The sequence below is a fragment of the Rattus norvegicus genome, chromosome 16 (genome assembly GCF_021556685.1).
Source record: "Rattus norvegicus strain SHRSP/BbbUtx chromosome 16, alternate assembly SHRSP_T2T, whole genome shotgun sequence".
Classification (NCBI taxonomy): Eukaryota; Metazoa; Chordata; class Mammalia; order Rodentia; family Muridae; genus Rattus; species Rattus norvegicus.
Window position 1 is genome coordinate 59,983,181 of NC_141549.1, and position 25,283 is coordinate 60,008,463.

The following is a 25,283-nucleotide window of genomic DNA, read 5'->3' on the forward strand; positions in this document are numbered from 1 at the left end:
GCTTTCATCACTGCATTTAATCTGCTTATGGCCCTGTGGCTTATACTGTGCATTAGCTGGAGTAACTGCTACATTAGTGTCCTGGAAGGATTTTACAGCAGCCTCCTTCCACTTACTGTTTCTGATGATGAATTCAATAATACGCTGTTACCCTCTAATCAGTTAATTACCTTTCTATACATTTAACAGGACCATTGATTTACTGAAAGGTCGTTTTGCACCCATCCAGGCTTTCTGGGGGTGGTTTTGTTCTTCACATCTAGACAACTTCTGGTCCTTCCTATGGGGCAAGTGTGTTGGCTGCTTCCTCTCTGATAACCTTTCTCTCAAGGTTCTTTTCCCACCACCACAATGATGAAAGGCAGTTCTTCTGGATGAAGCCTTTTGGGCTAACCCTCCTCTCTGCACTGAGGTGTCCCAGCTTCTGTCCCACTTGAATGCCACTCTGCGTGCTCTTGGTCCTTTGTTACTGCTTTCAAGACAGTTGTTCTCCCAGAAATCTGCTTTTCCCAGAAATGTCACCAAGTGTGGGATTTGTTTAGGAGCGATCGAATTTGAAATTCGGGTTTATGGAATGAAATGGGCTATTTCCTCCTAATGTTCCTTTGGTGGGCGCTCTTCTCTTCATCCTGTTATTCTTAGGGAGCTGGTTATGTGCTCCCACATATCACTAAGATGCTGCTTTCCGAATACATGTTTCCTTTGTGCATACATTTAAATAGCTTCTATCTTCCTGCCCTCAAGTCTAGCAGACTTTTATTCCTTCCCAATCTTCTGCTAACTCATTCAGATGCTTATTTGAAATGTTTTAATTGGGACTTTATTATGTGGCCTTGGCTGGCCCGGAACTATGAAGACCAGGCTGTACTGAAACTCACAAAGTTCTGCTTGCCTCCTGACTACTGGCATTGTTAACATACTCCACCAGACACAAGGAAAAATATATTTTCATCCTATAATTTCCTCTGGATTTTTAAAGTTTTTGTTTTTCAGGTTGTGTCTTATTTTTTCTCTTATTATACTCAATTTTTTATTTAATCCCATGGACACGGACGGCTTACTACAACAGCAATCAAAATTTTTAACTCACTAATACTGGGGTCTTTTCTATGTATACTTCTTTGATTTTTTGCTTGAACTTAAGGGTCATATTTTCCCATTCCTTAATAAGTACAAAACTATTTTATAATGAGTGCAACAAATACTGTGCTGGCTGGGTTTTGTCAACTTGACGTAAACCTAGAGATAGTCTGCGAGGAGGGGACCAGTATTGAGAAAATGCCTCCATAAAATTGGCCTGTGGTCAAGTTTGTTAGGCATTTTCTTAATTAGGGGTTGATGAGGAGGGCCCATCCGATCGTGGGAGGGGCCACTCCTGTGCAGGTGTGCTTGGGGTATATAAGAAGAAGGAAGGCACTCTTCTGCTCAGTCCTTTCTGCTGGGAGAGATGCTAGCTAGTCTGCTCCCCAGAAGAGGCTATATCCTGAGGCATACCAGAAGATCCACTGAACTCAGAGCATTTGGTCCTTTCTGCTGGGACAGGCTGCTAGCTAGTCTGCTCCTTGTAGGGCACCATATCCTGAAACATATCGGAAGAACTGCTGCAATCAAAGAGAGCATTTGATACCACATCCTGAGGCATCCCAGGAGATCCACTGCACCTAGGACACCACAGCTTGAAGGCATCCCAGGAGTTCCTCTGTACACAGGGCAACTGGGCAATTGACACCACAGTCTGAAGACCTGCCAGGGGCTCTGTGGCATGCAGGGCAAGTGACCCAAAAGACTAAAAGGCTCCCTGGAGTTCAGTTGTAAACAAGAAAACAGAAACCACAGTCCATAGACCTCCCTGGAGAACAGCTTCACACGGGACAACAGTTTGACTTCTTCTCTGAAGACCCAACAGTCTGAAGGCTTCCCAAGAGATCTACTGCAGCCGGGGCACCAATCAGCAGCTTCTCTATCTCTCTGAAGACCCTCCAGTTGGAAGGCCCCACAGGAGGTCTGCTACAGCCAGGGCCACAGACCCACCAAGAGACCTGAAGTAACTCAGGGACAAAAGAGGCAGGCTCCAGACAGAGTCACCCAGACCAGCAAGCATTAGGGTTAACCAGATGGTGAGAGGCAAGCACAAGAGCATAAGCCACAGATGCCAATATACCTGGGCATCACAGAACCCAGTTCTCTCAACACAGCAAGTCCTGAACACACCAACACACCTGAAAATCAGGAAGTTGACCTTAAATCCTATCTCATGAAGACAACAGAGTCCTTTAAAGAGGATATAAATAACTCACTGAAAAATAGGTAGAAGCCCTTAAAAAGGAAACAAATCTCTTAAATACAGGAAAACACAATCAAAAGGTGATGGAATTGCATAAAGCAGTCCAAGACCTAAAAGTGGAAGTAGAAACAATAAAAGAAACACAAATAGAGGTAAACAGGAAATGGAAAAACCTAGGAAAGAGGACAGGAATTACAGATGTATGTATCACCAACAGAATACAAGAGATAGAAGAGGGAATCTCAGGTGTAGAAGATACTGTAGAAGAGATTGACACAACCATCAAAGAAAATTCAAAACAAAAAACCTTCTAACCCAAAACACATAGGAAATTCAGGATACAATGAAAAGACCAAATCTAATAAGGGAGGAGAACAAAGATTCCTGGCTCAAAGGATGAAAATGTTTTTGACAAAATCATAGAAGAAAACTTCTCCAATCTAAAGAAAGAGATGGTCATAAAGGTACAAGAGGCCTATAGAACACCAAACAAATGGGACCAGAAAAGAAAATCCTCTCATCACATAATAATCAAAACACTAAATGCACAGAACAAAGAAAGAATATTAAAAGCTGCAAGGGCAAAGGGCCAAGTAACATACAAAGGTAGACCTATCAGAATTACATCAGACTTCTCAACAGAGATTATGAAAGCCAAAAGAATCTGGTCAGAGGTCACACAGACTCTAAGAGAACACAAATGCCAGTTCAGGCTACTATACCCAGCAAAACTTTCAATCAACATAGATGGAGAAACCAAAATATTCCAGGACAAAACCAAATTCAAACAGTATCTATCTACCATTCCAGCCCTACAGAGGATCCTAGAAGGAAAACTCCACCATAAGGAAGGTACCTACACCAAAGAAAAGACACAATATTAAGCATCTCACAACAAAGCCAAAAGGAGAGAACCACAAGCACATAAAGCCACCTACAAAAACTAATATAACAGGAACTAATAGTCATCTGTCACTAATATCTCTCAATATTAATAGACTCAACTTACCTATAAAAAGACATAAGCTAACAGACTGGATATGCAAACAAAATCCAGCATTTTGCTGCATACAAGAAACACACCTCATTAAAAAAAGACAGACACTATCTCAGAGAAATGTAAAAAGGTCTTCCAAGCAAATGGTTTCATGAAACAAGCTGGAGTTGCCATCCTAATATCCAATAAATAGACTTTCAACCAAAAGTTATCAAGTGTGATGAGGAAGGACACTTTATATTGATGAAAGGGAAAATCCACCAAGAGGAAGTATCAATTCTGAACATCTATGCCCCAAATGCAAGGGCACCCACATTCGTAAAAGAAACTTTAGTAAAGCTCAAAACACACATTGAACCCCATACAATAGTAGTGGGCGACTTCAACACCCCACTCTCAGCAATGGACAGTTCATTGAAACAAACTAAACAGAGACACAGTGAACTAACTAATGGAGGTTATGAGCCAAATGGGTTTTAATAGATATCTATAGAATAGCTCACCCTAAAACAACAGAACACACATTCTTTTCAGCACCTCATAGTACCTTCTCCAAAATCAACCATATAATTGGTTACAAAACAACTCTTAACCAATACAAGGAGATTGAAATGATCCCATGCATCCTATCAGACAACCATGACCTAAAGCTGGTCTTCAATAACAGCAAAAACAACAGAAAGCCCACATACATGTGGAAACTGAACAACTCTCTACTCAATGATAATTGGTCAGGGAAGAAATGAAGAAAGAAATTCAAGACTTCCTGGAATTTAATGAAAATATTGACACATCATACCCAAACCTATGAACACAATGAAAGCAATGCTAAGAGGAAAATTCATAGCACTAAGTGCCCTGGTAAAGAAACTGGAGAGATCTTACACTAGCAACTTAGCAGCACACTGAGAGCTCTAGAGCAAAAAAGAAGCAAACTCACCCAAGAGGCAGAAGATGGTCAAACTCAGGGCTAAAATCAACCAAATAGAGAGAAAAAGAACAATACAAAGATTCAACAAAACCAAAAGCTGGTTCTTTGACAGAATCAACAAGATAAATAAACTTCTAGCCAAACTAACCAAAGGGCATAGAGACACTATCCAAATTCACAAAGTCAGAAATGAAAAGGGAGACATAACAACAGAAACAGAGGAAATTTAAAAAATCATCAGATCTTATAAAAGCCTATACTCAACAAAACTGGAAAATTTAGATGAAATGGTTGGTTTTCTTTACAGATACCACATACCAAAGTTAAATCAAGAGCAGGTAAACTATCTAAATAGGCCCATATACCATAAGGAAATAGAAGAATTCATTAAGAACCTCCCAATCAAAAACAGCCCAGGGCCAGATAGATTTAGTTCAGAATTCTACCAGACTTTCAAAGAAGACCTGATACAATATTCCTCAAATTATTCCATAAAATAGAAGCAGAAGGAACATTACCTAATTCTAGGAAGCCACAATTATGCTGATACCTAAACCACACAAGGACCCAACCAAAAAAGAGAACTTCAGACCAATCTTGCTTATGAATATCGATGGAAAAATACTCAATAAAGTTCTTACAAACTGCATCCAAGAACACATCAAAACCATCATTTACCATGATCAAGTAGGCTTCATCTCAGTGGTGCAAGGTTGGTTCAATATATGAAAATTCATTAACATAATCCATTATATAAACAAACTCAAAGGAGAAAATCACGTGGTCATCTCCTTAGATGCAGAAAAAGCATTTGACAAAATACAACAACCCTTTCATGTTAAAAGTATTGGAGAGATTGGGAATTAAAGGCCCATGAACATAATAAAAGCAGCCATAAACATAAAACCAACAGCCAATATCAAATTAAATGGAGAGATACTTGAAGCAATCCCACTGAAATTGGGGACAAGACCAGGATGCCCACTCTCCCCATATCTATTCAATATAGTACTCGGAGTGCTAGCTAGAACAATAAGACAACAAAAAGAGATCAAAGGGGTACAAATTGGCAAAGAAGAATTAAAAGTATCACTATTTGTAGCTGATAATATTATACATAATAGCAACCCCAAAAATTCTACCAGATAACTTCTCCAGCTGATAAATAACTTCAGCAAAGTGGCCAGATATAAAATTAATTCAAATAAATCAGTAGCCTTCCTTTTTACAAATGATAAACAGACTGAGAAAGAAATTAGGGAAACAACTCCCTTCACAATAGTCAAAATACTATAGAAAATCTTGGGGTAACTCTAACCAAACTAGGGAAAGATCTCTATGATAAGAACGTCAAGTCTCTCAAGAAAGAAACTAAAGAAGATCTCAGAAAATGAAGAGATCTCCCATGCTCATGGATTGGGAGAATTAACATAGTAAAAATGGCCATTCTACCAAAGGCAATCTACAGATTCAATGAAATCCCCATCAAAATCCTAACACATTTCTTCAAAGACATGGAAGGAGCAATTCTCAAATTCATCTGGAAAAGTAAAAAATCCAGAATAGTGAAAAAATTCTTAACAATAAAAGAATTTCTGGGGAAATCACCATCCCTGACCTCAAGCTATACTATAGAGCAATAGTGATAAAAACTGCATGGCATTGGTTCAGAGACAGGCAGGTTGATCAATGGAATAGAATTGAAGACCCAGAGATAAAACCATACATTTTGATCTTTGACAAAGAAGCCAAAAATATCCAATGGAAAAAGAAAAAATCTTTAATAAATGGTGCTAGTCTAACTGGCCAGCATGTGAAAACTGAAAATAGATCCATATTTGTCACCTTGCACAAAGTTCAAGTCCAAGTGGATCAAGGACCTCAAACTAATAGAAGAGAAAGTGGGAAAGAGCCTTGGAACTCATTGGCACAGGGGGAAATTTCCTAAACAGAACTCCAATGGCTCACGCTGTAAGATCAAGAATTGATAAATGGTACCTCATGAAACTAGAAAGCTTCTGTAAGGCAAAGGACATAGTCAATAAGACAAATCAGAAACCTACAGATTTGGACAAAATCTTCACTAACCCAACATCCAGTAGAGGGTTAATATCCCAAATATATAAGAACTCAAGAAGCTAAGTACCAAAAAACAACCTAGTCAAAAAATGGGGTATAGAACTAAACGGAGAATTCACAACAGAGGAATCTTGAATGGCTGAGAAGCACTTAGAGAAATGTTCAAAGTCCTTAGTGATTAGAGAAATGCAAATCAAAACAACACTGAGATTCTGTCTTACACCACTCAGAATGGCTAAGATCAAAAACCTCAGGTGACAACACATGTAGGCGAGGATGTGGAGAAAGAGGAGCACTCCTCCATTGCTGGTGGGATTGCAAACTGGTACAACCACTCTGGAAATCAATTTGGAGGCTCTTCAAAAAATTGGAAATAGATCTACCTAAAGATCCAGCTATACGGCTCTTGGGCATATACCCAAAAGATATCCTACTATGCCACAGGGGCACATGTTCCATTATGTTCATAGCAGCCTTATTTGTGACAGCCAGAAGCTGGAAACAACCCAGATGTCCCACGACAGAAGAATGGATACAGAAAATGTGGTTCATTTACACAATGGAGTATGACTTAGCTAATTAAGAACAAGGACATCCTGAGTTTTGCAGGCAAACGGATATAACTGGAAAATATCATCCTGAGTGATGTAATTCAGACCCAAAAGGACATGCATGATGCATGGTATGTGTTCACTAATAAGTGGATATTAGCCAAAAAAAAATGTACAGAATACCCAAGATACAGTTCACAGATATCAAAAAAGTCAACAAGCTGAAAGGTCCAAGTGAGGACACCTCAGTCTCACTTGGGAGGGAGAAGAAAGCAACCACAAGGGAGGATTGAGGGAGGAGTCTGGGAGGGAAAGGTGCTGGGGTTGGGGAGGAGAGGGTAAATGATTTGGTACTGGGTAGGGTAAAAGAACTGAAGTCCTGAGGGCCAGCAGAATAAACAGAAACATGCAATCTTTTCGGGGGTGGGGGCTGACCCTCCAGAATGTACCAGAGACTTGGGAGGTGAGAGATTCTCAGGACTCAAAGTGGGGGAGGAACCCTAGATGAAATGCCCTACAGTGGGGAGAGGGAACTTGTAGAGCCCATCTCCAGCAGAAAGACAGGGCATCAAGTGAAGGATGGGGTTGCTATCCCACAGTCAAAACTCTGATCCATAATTGATCCTGTCCGAAAGAACTGCAAGGATGGAAATGGAGAAGAGCCTGAGGAAAAAAAGGTCCAGCAACAGCCCAAAGTGGGATCCAGCTCAAGGGAAGGCTCGAAGACCTGACACCATTACTGAGGTTATGGGGCGCTCACAAAAAGGGACCTATGATGACTGCTCTCCAAAAGACCCAACAGCTGAAAGAGTCAGATGTAGATATCTGTACCAAACCAATGGACAGAAGCTGCTGACCCCTCTGGTTGAATTAGGAAAAAGCTGGGAGAAGTTGAGGAGGGCGATTGTGTTAAGAGGACCAGCAGTCTCAATTAACTTGGACCCCCAAAATCTCTCAGACACTGGATCACCAACCAGGTAGCATACCCCAGCTGAGATGAGACACCCAACACATATATAGCAGAGGACTCCTGGGTTTGGACTCAGAAGATACACTTAACTCTCAAGAGACCGGAGGCCCCATGGAATTTTGAGGTCCTGTGGGGTGGGTGGGGTAGGGACATCCTTGTGGAGACCAGGATTGGGGTGGGGAGGATAGGTATGGGATGTGGAACAGTTGGAGGGTGGACTGGGAGGGGAATAAAATCTGGAATATAAAAATAATAAGTGAAAGAAATAAAGAAAGAAAAAAAGAGAGAGAAAAGTAGAAAGGGCATGCAAATAGCTAGAAAGCAATGTTCATCCATGGCCTATCAGCTCCTGCCTTCAGGTTCCTACCTAAAGGTTTTTCTCTGACCTCCCCAGATGATGGACTGACTACAAGGTGTAAGCTGAAATAAACTTTTTCTATGGCCATGGTGTTTTATCACATAACGAACCACAACTAAGACAAATGCCAGTTTATTGATGGGAGGGATTTTCATGCTTCCTGGTATTCAGCAGATCTTGGGGCTTCTCTGTAGAATTTTCTTTGGTGCTTTCCCCAAACTACCAAGTGACCTTGGATTTTGGTCACATTTCTGCCAGTTCATTATTTTTTTTCTCCTTTGAGTTCTTACTGCCTGTAAGGTACACCAAGGCAGAAAGCTAAAATGAATGTTGAGGGAAACAGAGTTTGTTGTACAATGCTGTAGCGGTCTGTGGTGGCAGATTCATCTGATGACACATTCTAGGCCAAAACTATCCAGTGTGATTTCAGCTTTTATTTTCTAGAGATTTGACCTACTAACTGAACATACTTAATTCCTAGTTTTAAGGAAAATAGTCTTTGCAGTTTCATGGTTTACTTCATATGTATTTCCTTTAGATTTTGTCCCCTGTCCTAACATTCTCAGAGGCTGGATTCAGGGCTGCTCTTCACTGATTCCTAGTTGCTTGCCTGTTCTGGATTGGTCAGTCTCATTGGAAAAGGTTATGTTTGTGCCGCAGAGAAGCCTCAGCAGTAAGAGTTCTTGGTTTCCCAGAATTTGGTTCCCAGCACCTACATGGCAGCTAATGACCCTTTGTAGCCCTCGTTCCAGAGGACTTCAGGCCCCTTTTCAGCATTCACAGGAACTGCAAGCACTTGGTACACAGGCAAAATACACATACACATAAAATCAACATAAAAATCTTTTTAAAAAAGTTATGTGGATAGGAATATAGCCTAGTTGCAGAGTACTTGCCTAGCAAGTGTGAGGCCTTTAGTTTAATATCCAGCAATACTTAGATGTGCGCACACACACACACACACACACACACACACACGGAGTTGTGTCTGTAATCTATGAAAATCTCCTGAAGAGTTTTTCTGCTTTAGGCAGTTGGGCATGTGCATAGGCACACAACACACGTGCTTGTGCATACTTACCTCAGGATCCCTGAAGATTTCCAATCCTAAGGAGTCATTTCAGGCACATTACATTCATATTGTTAATATAGAATTGTGGGTTTAGAGCAAACTGCTCCTCCATACCCCCAGCTTGCAGGCTCACTACTGTTCAAGTTCCAACTGCCACCAAACTCTTGTTCTGGCGAAGGCCTTTCTTTCTTCTGTGTGTCTTGTTCCTGCTTGCTTATAGCCACTCCAGGTCAGCTCTGGGCTACTTGCTTCCCTACCTGGGACTTAACTCTCTGATTTTAAAAAATTTACTTTTTGTCTTTTTGTTTTCGAAGTGTGTATGTGTGTGGGGGGAGGGGAGTATCCCTGGATACTATAACCACTGGAACAGATGATGCAGTTGGGGTCTAACAATTTTGGACAGAAATTAAGTTTCGTTTCTGAAAATGCATGTGCTTGGGAGCAAAAACACACATTACCTTTCTGGTCAGCGAATGAGTATCAGAAGCAGAAAAACTTCAACGGCCGGCATAACCTACTTGCATTCGTTTGGTTCCTAATTTACTTCTCAGCAAGTATAGGCTTAAGTACACTTTGCACGGGCTGGGCTGCTGTAAGTTTCAGAAACACATGTGACAAATGAGGGCTGACATCCGGGCTATGCTTTAATAGGCTGAACAACTGGCAAGGCCTACTCTTTTGTTTGCTCGTTTTGCAATAAGTCTTGCCATCACCTTCTCCTCTTTCTGAGATTTCCTTGCCTAGCAGGCACAATGCAGTTTTGATGTGCAATCTGATTTCAAAAGGCTCTTTGAGACAGCTAATCTTCTGGACACTCACTGTAATTAAATATTACGGCACAAACGGTATATAAGATACTCGCTTTCTTGAGAACTTCTCAGCACAGAGCGATGACATGGAGAAGGATAGATTTCACAGTACTTACTTTTAGGTTTCAGTGTGAACTTTTAACTCGCCCAGTACATGTAGGGCAATATGCAGTGTGGAGTAGATATCTTCATTGTCTTCTGCTTGGTCCTGAACTCTCATTTTACCTGGCCTAAGACCCGCTATCATATTAATCTGTATACACTGGGCTACCGGCTCACTCCACCTGCCAGCTCCCACTGCTGGCTTAGAACCATTCCTCCAGAAACACCGTTAAGTACAGTGGCCATTAAGCTTGGTGTCTTACAAATAAATGTGATTTATTAAGCTGAGATCCTAAGCATTGAAGACTATGCTTGTCTTGATGTATAAGTGAAGTGATGAAGACCAAGAGTCGCCCTCACAGAGCACCTAGGGTTGCTTCTCAGCACTAGTGCTGGACGGCTCATAACTGTAGCCTCAACTACAGAGGATCTGCTACCTTTCTCCTGGAGTCTGGGGTACCCCTCCCCCACACACACATAATGAAAAATAAATTAAACTTTAAATCTCCTTGAACTCAGTATGAGGCTGGAGAGGTAAGGCTTAAGAGCAGTTGGTGCTCTGCAGAGGACCCAGGTTTGGTTCTGAGCGTCCACATGGAGACGCACAGCTAATTCTAAGTCCAGTACCAGAGGGCCTGACTCCATCCTTTGGACTTTCAGGGCACCAAATTCACAGGAGGTGACATACAGACATATAGGTAAACGATTATACATATAAGATAAAAATAATAAATCTTCCAAAAACATAAACGTAGTCATGTTAAAATATTCAAAACAGTTCACCAGTGGCTTAATAATATCAATATAAAAACATAATGAAACCCCAATCTTCAATGACAACCATTTTTAGGTTTCTTTTTTAAAATTTTTTTTGAATATTTTTTCTTTTATTGAATTTTTTAAAATTTACATTTCAAATGTTATTCCCTTTCCTGGTTTCCCAGACATAACCCCCCTATCCAATCCCCATCCCCATCTTCTATAAGGGTGTTCCCCTCCCCATCCAGCCCCCCTCCCCTTCAACATTCCCCTACACTGGGGGTCCAACTTTGGCAGGACCAAGGGCTTCTCCTTCCATTGGTGCCCAACAAGGCCTTCCTCTGCTACATATGCAGCTGGAGCCCAGGGTCAGTCCATGTATAGTCTTTGGGTTGTGGCTTAGTCCCTGGAAGCTCTGGTTGGTTGGGATTGTTGTTCTTATGGGTTGCAAACCCCTTCAGCTCTTCCAGTCCTTTCTCTGACTCCTCCAACAGGGAGCCAGTTCTCAGTTCAATGTTTGCTGCTGGCATTTACCTCTGTATGTGACATGCTCTGGCTGTGTCTCTCAGGAGACATCTATATCTGGCTCCTGTCAGCATGCACTTCTTAGCTTCATCAATCTTATCTAGTTTTGGTGACTGTATATATATGGGCCACATGTGGGGCAGGCTCTGAATAGTTATTCCTTCAGTCTCTGCTCAAAACTTTGCCTCCATATCCCCTCCTATGAATATTTTGTTCCCCCTTTTAAGGAGTGAAGCATCCACACTTTGGTTGTCCTTCTTCTTGAGCTTCCTGTGGTCTGTGGATTGCATCTTGGGTAATTGGAGCTTTTGGGCTAATATCCACTCATCAGTGAGTGCATACCATGTGTGCTTTTCTGTGATTGGGTTAACTCACTCAGGATGAGATTTAATTCATTCATTTGCCTAGGAATTTCGTGAAGTCATTGTTTTTGATAGCTGAGTAGTACTCCATTGTGTAGATGTACCATATTTTCTGTATCCATTCCTCTGTTGAAGGGCATCTGGGTTCTTTCCAGCTTCTGACTATTATAAATAAGGCTACTATGAACATAGTGGAGCATGTGTCTTTGTTATATGTTGGAGTATCTTTTAGGAATATGCCCAAGAGAGGTATAGCTGGGTCCTCAGATACCAGATACACTCAAACTAATAGAAGAAAAAGTGGGGACTGGGAAAAATTTCCTGAACAAAACACCAATGGCTTATGCAAGAATCAACAAATGTGACCTCATAAAACTGCAAAGTTTTTGTAAGGCAAAGGAGTCGGTCATTAAGACAAAACGGCGAGGGGGTTATCTCATTTAAGACATGAAAAGCGCTCTGCACCCAAATCCCGTGGGAGGGAGAGCTAAACCTTCAGAGAGGCAGACAAGCCTGGGAAACCAGAAGTGACTGCTCCCTGCACACACATCTCGGACGCCAGAGGAAAAAGCCAAAGACCATCTGGAACCCTGGTGCACTGAAGCTCCCGGAAGGGGCGGCACAGGTCTTCCTGGTTGCTGCCGCTGCAGAGAGCCCGTGGGGAGCACCCCACGAGCGAACCTGAGCCTCGGGACCACAGGTAAGACCAAATTTTCTGCTGCAAGAAAGCTGCCTGGTGAGCTTGGGACACAGGAAAGCAGAATTTCTCTAGGACCGGGCACGTTCTGTGTTTACCGGAAGTCCCACACCCGCGGATCCCGGCCCGCAGCAGCTCTCTGCTCCCAGACCCGGTGAGAGAGAGACCCAACCGCCTGGTCAGGTGGGCACTCCTGAGGCTGCAGAGCGGAAGAGACCACCAACTCTGCTCACCCCTGCCCACATCCCTGGCCCAAGAGGAAACTGTATAAGGCCTCTGGGCTCCCGTGGGGAAGGGCCCAGGAGCGGCAGGACCCCTGTGCCTGAGACACCGCCGGAACCTGAAAGAAACAGACCGGATAAACAGTTCTCTGCACCCAAATCCCGTGGGAGGGAGAGCTAAACCTTCAGAGAGGCAGACAAGCCTGGGAAACCAGAAGTGACTGCTCCCTGCACACACATCTCGGACGCCAGAGGAAAAAGCCAAAGACCATCTGGAACCCTGGTGCACTGAAGTTCCCGGAAGGGGCGGCACAGGTCTTCCTGGTTGCTGCCGCTGCAGAGAGCCCGTGGGCAGCACCCCACGAGCGAACCTGAGCCTCGGGACCACAGGTAAGACCAAATTTTCTGCTGCAAGAAAGCTGCCTGGTGAACTCAAGACACAGGCCCACAGGAACAGCTGAAGACCTGTAGAGAAGAAAAACTACACGCCAGAAAGCAGAACACTCTGTCCCCATAACTGACTGAAAGAGAGGAAAACAGGTCTACAGCACTCCTGTCACACAGGCTTATAGGACAGTCTAGCCACTGTCAGAAATAGCAGAACAAAGTAACACTAGAGATAATCTGATGGCGAGAGGCAAGCGCAGGAACCCAAGCAACAGAAACCAAGACTACATGGCATCATCGGAGCCCAATTCTCCCACCAAAACAAACATGGAATATCCAAACACACCAGAAAAGCAAGATCTAGTTACAAAATCATATTTGATCATGATGCTGGAGGACTTCAAGAAAGACATGAACACACTTAGGGAAGCACAGGAAAACATTAATAAACAAGTAAAAGCCTACAGAGAGGAATCGCAAAAATCCCTGAAAGAATTCCAGGAAAACACAAACAGTTGAAGGAATTAAAAATGGAAATAGAAGCAATCAAGAAAGAACACATGGAAACAACCCTGGATATAGAAAACCAAAAGAAGAGACAAGGAGCTGTAGATACAAGCCTCACCAACAGAATTCAAGAGATGGAAGAGAGAATCTCAGGAGCAGAAGATTCCATAGAAATCATTGACTCAACTGTCAAAGATAATGTAAAGCGGAAAAAGCTACTGGTCCAAAACATACAGGAAATCCAGGACTCAATGAGAAGATCAAACCTAAGGATAATAGGTGTAGAAGAGAGTGAAGACTCCCAGCTCAAAGGACCAGTAAATATCTTCAACAAAATCATAGAAGAAAACTTCCCTAACCTAAAAAAAGAGATACCCATAGACATACAAGAAGCCTACAGAACTCCAAATAGATTGGACCAGAAAAGAAACACCTCCCGTCACATAATTGTCAAAACACCAAACGCACAAAATAAAGAAAGAATATTAAAAGCAGTAAGGGAAAAAGGTCAAGTAACATATAAAGGGAGACCTATCAGAATCACACCAGACTTCTCGCCAGAAACTATGAAGGCCAGAAGATCCTGGACTGATGTCATACAGACCCTAAGAGAACACAAATGCCAGCCCAGGTTACTGTATCCAGCAAAACTCTCAATTAACATTGATGGAGAAACCAAGATATTCCATGACAAAACCAAATTTACACAATATCTTTCTACAAATCCAGCACTACAAAGGATAATAAATGGTAAAGCCCAACATAAGGAGGCAAGCTATACCCTAGAAGAAGCAAGAAACTAATCGTCTTGGCAACAAAACAAAGAGAATGAAAGCACACAAACATAACCTCACATCCAAATATGAATATAACGGGAAGCAATAATCACTATTCCTTAATATCTCTCAATATCAATGGCCTCAACTCCCCAATAAAAAGACATAGATTAACAAACTGGATACGCAACGAGGACCCTGCATTCTGCTGCCTACAGGAAACACACCTCAGAGACAAAGACAGACACTACCTCAGAGTGAAAGGCTGGAAAACAACTTTCCAAGCAAATGGTCAGAAGAAGCAAGCTGGAGTAGCCATTCTAATATCAAATAAAATCAATTTCCAACTAAAAGTCATCAAAAAAGATAAGGAAGGACACTTCATATTCATCAAAGGAAAAATCCACCAAGATGAACTCTCAATCCTAAATATCTATGCCCCAAATACAAGGGCACCTACATACGTAAAAGAAACCTTACTAAAGCTCAAAACACACATTGCACCTCACACAATAATAGTGGGAGACTTCAACACCCCACTCTCATCAATGGACAGATCATGGAAACAGAAATTAAACAGTGATGTCGACAGACTAAGAGAAGTCATGAGCCAAATGGACTTAACGGATATTTATAGAACATTCTATCCTAAAGCAAAAGGATATACCTTCTTCTCAGCTCCTCATGGTACTTTCTCCAAAATTGACCATATAATTGGTCAAAAAACGGGCCTCAACAGGTACAGAAAGATAGAGATAATCCCATGCATGCTATCGGACCACCACGGCCTAAAACTGGTCTTCAATAACAATAAGGGAAGAATGCCCACATATACGTGGAAATTGAACAATGCTCTACTCAATGATAACCTGGTCAAGGAAGAAATAAAGAAATTAAAAACTTTTTAGAATTTAATGAAAATGAAGATACAACATACCCAAACTTATGGGACACAATGAAAGCTGTGCTAAGAGGAAAACTCATAGCGCTGAGTGCCTGCAGAAAGAAACAGGAAAGAGCATATGTCAGCAGCTTGACAGCACACCTAAAAGCTCTAGAACAAAAAGAAGCAAATACACCCAGGAGGAGTAGAAGGCAGGAAATAATCAAACTCAGAGCTGAAATCAACCAAGTAGAAACAAAAAGGACCATAGAAAGAATCAACAGAACCAAAAGTTGGTTCTTTGAGAAAATCAACAAGATAGATAAACCCTTAGCCAGACTAACGAGAGGACACAGAGAGTGCGTCCAAATTAACAAAATTAGAAATGAAAAGGGAGACATAACTACAGATTCAGAGGAAATTCAAAAAATCATCAGATCTTACTATAAAAACCTATATTCAACAAAATTTGAAAATCTTCAGGAAATGGACAATTTCCTAGACAGATACCAGGTATCGAAGTTAAATCAGGAACAGATAAACCAGTTAAACAACCCCATAACTCCTAAGGAAATAGAAGCAGTCATTAAAGGTCTTCCAACCAAAAAGAGCCCAGGTCCAGACGGGTTTAGTGCAGAATTCTATCAAACCTTCATAGAAGACCTCATACCAATATTATCCAAACTATTCCACAAAATTGAAACAGATGGAGCACTACCGAATTCCTTCTACGAAGCCACAATTACTCTTATACCTAAACCACACAAAGACACAACAAAGAAAGAGAACTTCAGACCAATTTCCCTTATGAATATCGACGCAAAAATACTCAATAAAATTCTGGCAAACCGAATTCAAGAGCACATCAAAACAATCATCCACCATGATCAAGTAGGCTTCATCCCAGGCATGCAGGGATGGTTTAATATAAGGAAAACCATCAACGTGATCCATCATATAAACAAACTGAAAGAACAGAACCACATGATCATTTCATTAGATGCTGAGAAAGCATTTGACAAAATTCAACACCCCTTCATGATAAAAGTCCTGGAAAGAATAGGAATTCAAGGCCCATACCTAAACATAGTAAAAGCCATATACAGCAAACCAGTTGCTAACATTAAACTAAATGGAGAGAAACTCGAAGCAATCCCACTAAAATCAGGGACTAGACAAGGCTGCCCACTCTATCCCTACTTATTCAATATAGTTCTTGAAGTTCTAGCCAGAGCAATCAGACAACAAAAGGAGATCAAGGGGATACAGATCGGAAAAGAAGAAGTCAAAATATCACTATTTGCAGATGACATGATAGTATATTTAAGTGATCCCAAAAGTTCCACCAGAGAACTACTAAAGCTGATAAACAACTTCAGCAAAGTGGCTGGGTATAAAATTAACTCAAATAAATCAGTTGCCTTCCTCTATACAAAAGAGAAACAAGCCGAGAAAGAAATTAGGGAAACGACACCCTTCATAATAGACCCAAATAATATAAAGAACCTCGGTGTGACTTTAACCAAGCAAGTAAAAGATCTGTACAATAAGAACTTCAAGACACTGAGGAAAGAAATTGAAGAAGACCTCAGAAGATGGAAAGATCTCCCATGCTCATGGATTGGCAGGATTAATATAGTAAAAATGCCCATTTACCAAAAGCAATCTACAGATTCAATGCAATCCCCATCAAAATACCAATCCAATTCTTCAAAGAGTTAGACAGAACAATTTGCAAATTCATCTGGAATAACAAAAAACCCAGGATAGCTAAAGCTATCCTCAACAATAAAAGGACTTCAGGGGGAATCACTATCCCTGAACTCAAGCAGTATTACAGAGCAATAGTGATAAAAACTGCATGGTATTGGTACAGAGACAGACAGATAGACCAATGGAATAGAATTGAAGACCCAGAAATGAACCCACACACCTATGGTCACTTGATTTTTGACAAAGGAGCCAAAACCATCCAATGGAAAAAAGATAGCATTTTCAGCAAATGGTGCTGGTTCAACTGGAGGGCAACATGTAGAAGAATGCAGATCGATCCATGCTTATCACCCTGTACAAAGCTTAAGTCCAAGTGGATCAAGGACCTCCACATCAAACCAGACACACTCAAACTAATAGAAGAAAAACTAGGGAAGCATCTGGAACACATGGGCACTGGAAAAAATTTCCTGAACAAAACACCAATGGCTTATGCTCTAAGATCAAGAATCGACAAATGGGATCTCATAAAACTGCAAAGCTTCTGTAAGGCAAAGGACACGGTGGTTAGGACAAAACGGCAACCAACAGATTGGGAAAAGATCTTTACCAATCCTACAACAGATAGAGGCCTTATATCCAAAATATACAAAGAACTCAAGAAGTTAGACCGCAGGGAAACAAATAACCCTATTAAAAAATGGGGTTCAGAGCTAAACAAAGAATTCACAGCTGAGGAATGCCGAATGGCTGAGAAACACCTAAAGAAATGTTCAACATCTTTAGTCATAAGGGAAATGCAAATCAAAACAACCCTGAGATTTCACCTCACACCAGTGAGAATGGCTAAGATCAAAAACTCAGGTGACAGCAGATGCTGGCGAGGATGTGGAGAAAGAGGAACACTCCTCCATTGTTGGTGGGATTGCAGACTGGTAAAACCATTCTGGAAATCAGTCTGGAGGTTCCTCAGAAAATTGGACATTGAACTGCCTGAGGATCCAGCTATACCTCTCTTGGGCATATACCCAAAAGATGCCTCAACATATAAAAGAGACACGTGCTCCACTATGTTCATCGCAGCCTTATTTATAATAGCCAGAAAATGGAAAGAACCCAGATGCCCTTCAACAGAGGAATGGATACAGAAAATGTGGTACATCTACACAATGGAATATTACTCAGCTATCAAAAACAACGAGTCTATGAAATTCGTAGGCAAATGGTTGGAACTGGAAAATATCATCCTGAGTGAGCTAACCCAATCACAGAAAGACATACATGGTGTGCACTCATTGATAAGTGGCTATTAGCCCAAATGCTTGAATTACCCTAGATCCCTAGAACAAACGAAACTCAAGACGGATGATCAAAATGTGAATGCTTCACTCCTTCTTTAAATGAGGAAAAAGAATACCCTTGGCAGGGAAGGGAGAGGCAAAGATTAAAACAGAGACTGAAGGAACACCCATTCAGAGCCTGCCCCACAGGTGGCCCATACATATACAGCCACCCAATTAGACAAGATGGATGAAGCAAAGAAGTGCAGACCGACAGGAGCCGGATGTAGATCGCTCCTGAGAGACACAGCCAGAATACAGCAAATACAGAGGCGAATGCCAGCAGCAAACCACTGAGCTGAGAATAGGTCCCCCGTTGAAGGAATCAGAGAAAGAACTGGAAGAGCTTGAAGGGGCTCGAGACCCCAAAAGTACAACAATGTCAAGCAACCAGAGCTTCCAGGGACTAAGCCACTACCTAAAGACTATATATGGACTGACCCTGGACTCTGACCCCATAGGTAGCAATGAATATCCTAGTAAGAGCACCAGTGGAAGGGGAAGCCCTGGGTCCTGCTAAGACTGAACCCCCAGTGAACTAGACTATGGGGGGAGGGCGGCAATGGGGGGAGGGTTGGGAGGGGAACACCCATAAGGAAGGGGAGGGGGGAGGGGGATTTTGCCCGGAAACCGGGAAAGGGAATAACACTTGAAATGTATATAAGAAATACTCAAGTTAATAAAAAAAAAATAAATAAAATAAAAAATAAAAAAAAAAAAGACAAAACGGCAACCAACAGATTGGGAAAAGATCCTTACTAATCCTATATCTGATAGAAGGCTAGTATTCAAAATATACAAAGAACACAAGAAGTTAGACTCCAGAGAGACAAATAACCCTATTAAAATGGGGTACAGAGATAAAGAATTTTCAGCTGAGGAATATCGAATGGCTGAGAAGTGCCTAAAGAAATGTTCAGCATCCTTAGTCATCAGGGAAATGCAAATCAAAACAACCCTGAGATTCTACCTCACACCAGTCAGAATGGCTAAGATCAAAAACTCAGGTGACAACAGATGCTGGTGAGGATGTAGAGAAAGAGGAACACTCCTCCATTATTGATGGGATTGCAAACTGGTACAACCATTCCGGAAATCAGTCTGGAGATTCCTCAGAAAACTGGACATTTTAAAGTTTCTTATATATATTTCCAGATACATTCTGAACAGAGTTTAAATACTATATGTTGTCTGGAAGACACATTTCTGTCATTGAAATGATACTAAAATATCAATAAAAAGTGATTTTTCTTTTAAAGTTTTCTTTGCCGTGGACAAGAAAACTGGAAATGGTATTACAGAATATATTTACAGAATATATATATATATTCTGTATATACAGAATTTATATTATGTATATACAGTATATATACATAACAGAAATATATATATAACAGAAATATATATATACACATACATATTTAAATTTCAGAAACGGGCAGTAGCTAACTATCTTAGCTCCAAAGAATGCAAATGGCTGTGATATGGGAGGACTCTGAAGGAGGTGGGTTCCCCAAGGCTTGCTCTGTAAATAGTATGGCTGGCTGAAATGCTCTGGAGCACCCACAGGATTCTGTGCACAGATGGGAGCACTCAGAGAAAACAAGAGGGGTTCAAAATCTTTTTGTATTCAGCACTGAGCAAAACAGAAATGAAGCTTTGAACTTACTTGACAGAATTCTAGCAGACAGAGAAAAGGCCTGTCAGTGCTGAGAGGAAAGGGGCTTTGTAGGCAAGCAGGCTGGCGAGGAGAGCAGGGGGAGATCCATCCATTAAAAGCTCCCCTGTCCACACAGATTCCAATGTGTTGTAAAATACAAGTGTACAGCAAAGAACCATCAGAATGTGGACAAAAACCATAATGTGAGAGGCACACCCAAACACACAAGACAAAATGAGGCAGTAAAGGAAGTAGGAGAAAACACCAGACACTGAAGTCAGACAATTAGAAATAAGTAATGGAGTGTAAGAAACAAAAGAGAAGACAGAAAAACGTCCAGAACAACTTAAGGAGTAGAATAAAAAACATCTGAAGAGAATGGATAAAGAAGGTGCTCTATGGAGAGGAAGGGAGGAGCAAATGACTACAGGTTGAGTAGAGAAGGGCCAGCATCTGAACAACAAGGTACTCCAGGAATGTCAGGCAGAGAAGGCAATAGGAGAGGATATTCTTTTCTCAACGCTGGATGCAGGGAGCCCACAGATAAAACACTACTGTGCCCAGCACCAGCAACGGATACAAAAGCTGTATCAAGGCACAGCAAGGACAACCTTATAGAAAAGGAATTAGCAAAAGACAGCAGCTTCCAGGAGGGAAGGAAAACGAGTGAGGCATCAGAGTAACATCAAACATCGAGAACACTGAAAGTTGGACAGCAATGGGATGGTGCTTTCACTGTCTGGAGGGAGAGATGAGTGTTCCATTGTAGACTGCTGTCTCTGCTCGGAGTATTCCCTAGCCCTGAAGGCACAGTAAAGCTGTTTTCAAGGCACACAGCTAAAAAATTCACTCACTATGCAACTTCCCCCAGGGGCTACAGGGCATTCTCACTCCAGAAAGAGAAAAGTACGGAGGATGTTCCGGGTTGGAGGTCCCGAGTGTCAGCTCTGTTCCAGGGCAGCGGGACTGCTTGTGATAGGTCAGTGAGATGGAAACTGCCTGCCGGGATTTTCAGAATAATAAGGGCTTCAGTACAGCCAGGCGTGTTCTAATCCATTAGCAGTACAGCTTTAGAGATGGATCTAGAATCAATCAGTGCCAGGTAAATTAGGTACAAGGTTATTTTAGCAAATTGAACTGGAGAAAGTAGTTAATTTTGACTAAAAATGCGACTTTTTAGCTCTTTGCCTTTAAAATATATACACGCACATAATGCAGTGGTCTCAAGCTTCCTAATGCTGCAACCTCTTAATACAGTTCCTCCTGCCATGGTGACCCCAACCACAAAGTCGCTTTCATTGCTGCTTCATAATTGCAGTCCTGCTGTCCTGAATCATAATGTAAATATGTCTTTTCCGATGGTCTTTGGCCACCCCCGTGAAAGGGCCATTGAACACACAAAAGGGTCACGATTCACAGGCTGAGGAGCACTGATACAATGAATACAATTTTAATGCAGTATTATATAATAAAATATATTTTGAATACAACTATAGCTGAGTAGGCATTGTAAACTACGATGCTCTCAGATAGATATCTTACAGGTAATGTCATATCAACTCTATAAACGAACTTCCTATTCTCTTCTATTACGTACTGCTGTGCCAAGCTTGTGGACATACATGTTAAAATTATGGAGTTTAAGTACACATCAGGATGCTGTGATCCAGAGATAAAGGCACAGTAACAATTCAGTGTCAGTCAAGACAGCGTCACCAGCACTGGCGAGGGAGGGACAGCAAACCACACCACACTCATTAAAACCATCTTTGCCACCTGGAACTCATATGAAAACACACAATACCATTTTACCTTTATGTGCATGCATTTAAAATAATTTTTTCCTATTACTTAATCTCAATTAATAAAAAAAAAACTCTCCTCATTTAGATTCCTATTCCATGTGCTTGTTTTTTTTTTGTTTGTTTGTTTGCTTTTTTTTGGGGGGGGTTGTTGCTGTTTTTTCTTTTTTCTTTTTTTTCCCTACCAACTTCTTGTTAAGAACTTCTTGTCCTTCACTAAGTGGACAAAATTATCCTTGAAAGATGAATTTCACAGTAACTTTTTATGTTCTAAAAGCATTGCATACTTACACACATATAGTTTTAATTATAGGCATGCTCTTATTTTTAAGATGCTAAAATATTTACTATGATATAAAGACAATTAATCACAGGTTATGTTTCACAGACTCTAATGTGATACTGCCAAGCCATCTTTTCAGGAGTAACTAACAAAGTAAAAATGCTGCCCCAAAAGAAAAACATGCTTTTTGAACACTTAAGATTTTATTTTACTTACTATTACAAGATTCACATTTTCACACCCTTTAGTGTTTGTTTACTGATAGCAGAGGTGGGATGAGGTGTGGCGATATACACCGACATTCTGAGAACTCAGGTGACCTAGGCCAGAGCACTGCTTGAACCACGGAATTTGAATCATCTGTGGCCACAAAGTCAGACTGTCTAATGAAACTAAGACCAAGACAAAACAAAACAGGAGAGAATAACTAATACACCTTTAAAATATAATTTTTAGGTGTTCTCTTAACAAGACGACTCTTAAGTCACATGTAAACTTCCTGAAAATCTTTGTAGTACTAACACAGTTCTATAAGACAAGGACCTCTGCAATGCTCTGAGAAGGCTCCAAGACTGCAATGTATGTACCCACTGAGATTTTCGTGAGTTTGATGGCACGTATACTACAAAAGTGGGTTTAGGATCAATGGTAACCCACTAAGATTTCCCACCTTAGAAAGTGATATTTTCAGAACAAAATTAGTTCACTGATATACTCAATAGCAAACTGCAATTCCTTGATTCAAAATGTAAATTTATTTTAAGATAATATAACAATTAAGATGTAGCTTCACAATTAAGTTTTGTAGTAACAATCAGATTTTAGGCTAAAATAATTTATTATAAACTATTCTGAGAAGTACCAAATACCGTTTACCATGTAGGCTTTCTTCAAGAAGCATAACACTAAAATTATATGCAGAGGTTAATGTTGGTGAAATTTGTGTAATTTGTAGAAGGAAAATTCGAAGCTAACATTTGTGAATTTAGTGCATTATTTGAAAACATTCAAAAATACTTCAACTGACTTAACCATACCCTACCTCTACTATATAGGCAGAAAAGTTTAAGAGTGCTGAGAGGGAAGCCACTGTCACTCACCATTCTCTTACCTTATTAATTGGTCAGAGTATTTTATTTCCCTCATTTTTATATTATTTTGCCACCTTATATATAAACAGCTTCACAATAAAGCAATAAGGGACAGTGGCTGTGAATATATTATGTTATTTTCTTGGGACATTGACATACTTACAAAGGATCTTTGAATAGGTTATTTAACTTTTAATCCGTATCAACAAGGTTTCCATTATGTGTAATAAAATACCTAATAGACAAAGATTAATTTGTATTTTTTCAATGATTTTATACACCATGTATTACTAAGAACAATCTAGGCCTAAGACATGATAAATGTGTATGTAGCAGGTGAAATTATGTAAGTATAACTCTACTGCATTTGCATATTTATATTTCTTTATTGGTGCAATAAATAATATCAGACAAAGAATGTGGAAGGGTCTAAAAACATAATCAATACTAATAACACAAAAATAACATTTTACAAATAGGCTGATGCAGACCAATTTCACATTCAATAACTTAAAATAAAGCCAGTGTTTCCTATTTTCCGATGCAAAAGCAAAGTAATGGTTGGAGTGTATGCAATTTATACTATGTACATCTTATAAAAGAAGATAAATCAATCTATTAATCTTTTGACATGCAATACATAAATATATTAGCTTAAAACTCATTGCGTTATTTATAGTACCCTTGTATAAATCAGTTTTATCATGTAGCCAAAGTTCTATTAAATATTCTAAAATTATTTTTCAATGTGAAAATCTAGGATCTCTTTTTCTTTCTTCCCCTTCCCCTTCTTTTTCAGAGTTGGGAATTAAACCTGAGGCCTCACACATGGCAGGCAAACCCTCCACCACTAAGCTACACTTTTTCTTCTTCTAAGTGGCCAGGGTGGCTTGAGCGTACACTACAGCCCAGGCAGACTTTGAGTTGTGACCCATGCTGGCCAGTCTCTCAAGTGGGGTTTTTCAAGAGAAAGTTTTATTTTCTCTTTTAAGACATATTATTTCGATGTAATGGATTAGTTATAAATGATTAATCACTACTGACTGTTTGGATCAATTTTGCATGTGGTCCTTTTTTCAAGAAACAAAACATTATCTTCTATCAAATAAATATACATCAACCTTCTAGGCCAACTATATTAGTTTTGATGCTACTAACATATATTAATAATATCCACTATGTTACTGATCTTGTTTCCATGTCACTCCTGTGACTAGGAACCTCACGATGGTGATTACTACTACCACTCTTCTTGCTTCTAACACCAGCACACGGCTGCTGTGTTTTCTTAGAAAGAAAATCTAAATTTCTTTTAAAATAAAATACCTGAATTCCTGTTGGCTTTGGTACAAAAACAAAACAAGACAAGACACACAAAGAACGGCAAAAACAAAAATTTACATAAATCCAACAATGTATATTACATAAGTACTTTTAAAAGCTGAAAGTACAATGTAAACCATCATCCTATTGCTTAGTAAATTCTCACTTGTTTTCTGAAATTACTTCAGTATAATTAAATACAAGATAAATAACAAATACTTACAACAATGAAGGGCCCAAGACAAGCCTGAAGCAATACTCACTGTATGAACACACGCTCACAGTGCAAACTGAAGAAATGTGTTTCCATCTATAGTCATCATTCATAAATTATTCTGAAATAAAGGACGTTTCTAATAAATAAACAATCTAAATATTCTCAGATGGTCATCGGGACTACCCATGTTAGGGAATGAAGAGTTCAGAGCAGTCAGTCAAGGCGAAAGCTCAGTGATTACACTCAGTGTTTGCAGCAGGTTTCTCTGGTGGTGCTCGGGCTCAGTCCCCGTTAATGCTTGTAGTTACAAGACGAAGTTTTCCTCTGATGTTGATAAACTCCGTTCAAGGAAAAAGATGTACATTTCAGAGCATTCCACATTCCTTTTATTTTCTGCATGCTCTGACTTTATATTGGATCCACTCAAAATCTTGCTCCTTGCCTAGTCACATAGATTATATTCTTCCAATTCTTGTTTAGGAGGATCTAGTTAAACAAAACAAAACAAACACATAACAGCAAAGCAGTACTTATGTAAGTCAAGGTAATGACATTTAATTTAAACTTTAACAGAAATTATATGA

General features: G+C 40.3%; 2 protein-coding genes across 5 annotated transcripts in view; one reads left to right on the top strand and one right to left on the bottom strand.

Moving 5' to 3' along the window:
* The window catches only part of Erich1 (glutamate-rich 1), a gene marked incomplete at its 5' end in the record, with an annotated part of 52,793,804 nt that overhangs the window by 29,112,621 nt on the left and 23,655,900 nt on the right, over positions 1-25,283 (top strand).
* Micu3 (mitochondrial calcium uptake 3) overlaps positions 21,418-25,283 on the bottom strand; it is a 90,548-nt gene continuing 86,682 nt past the window's right edge. For 3 of the 5 annotated variants that reach the window (NM_001436586.1, NM_001436585.1, NM_001436584.1), the window contains one exon: positions 21,418-25,185. The gene's annotated coding sequence lies outside the window, so the exon portion shown is untranslated. The remainder of the gene's footprint in view (positions 25,186-25,283) is intronic. The other 2 variants (XM_087588814.1, XM_087588813.1) reach the window with 1 other exon arrangement.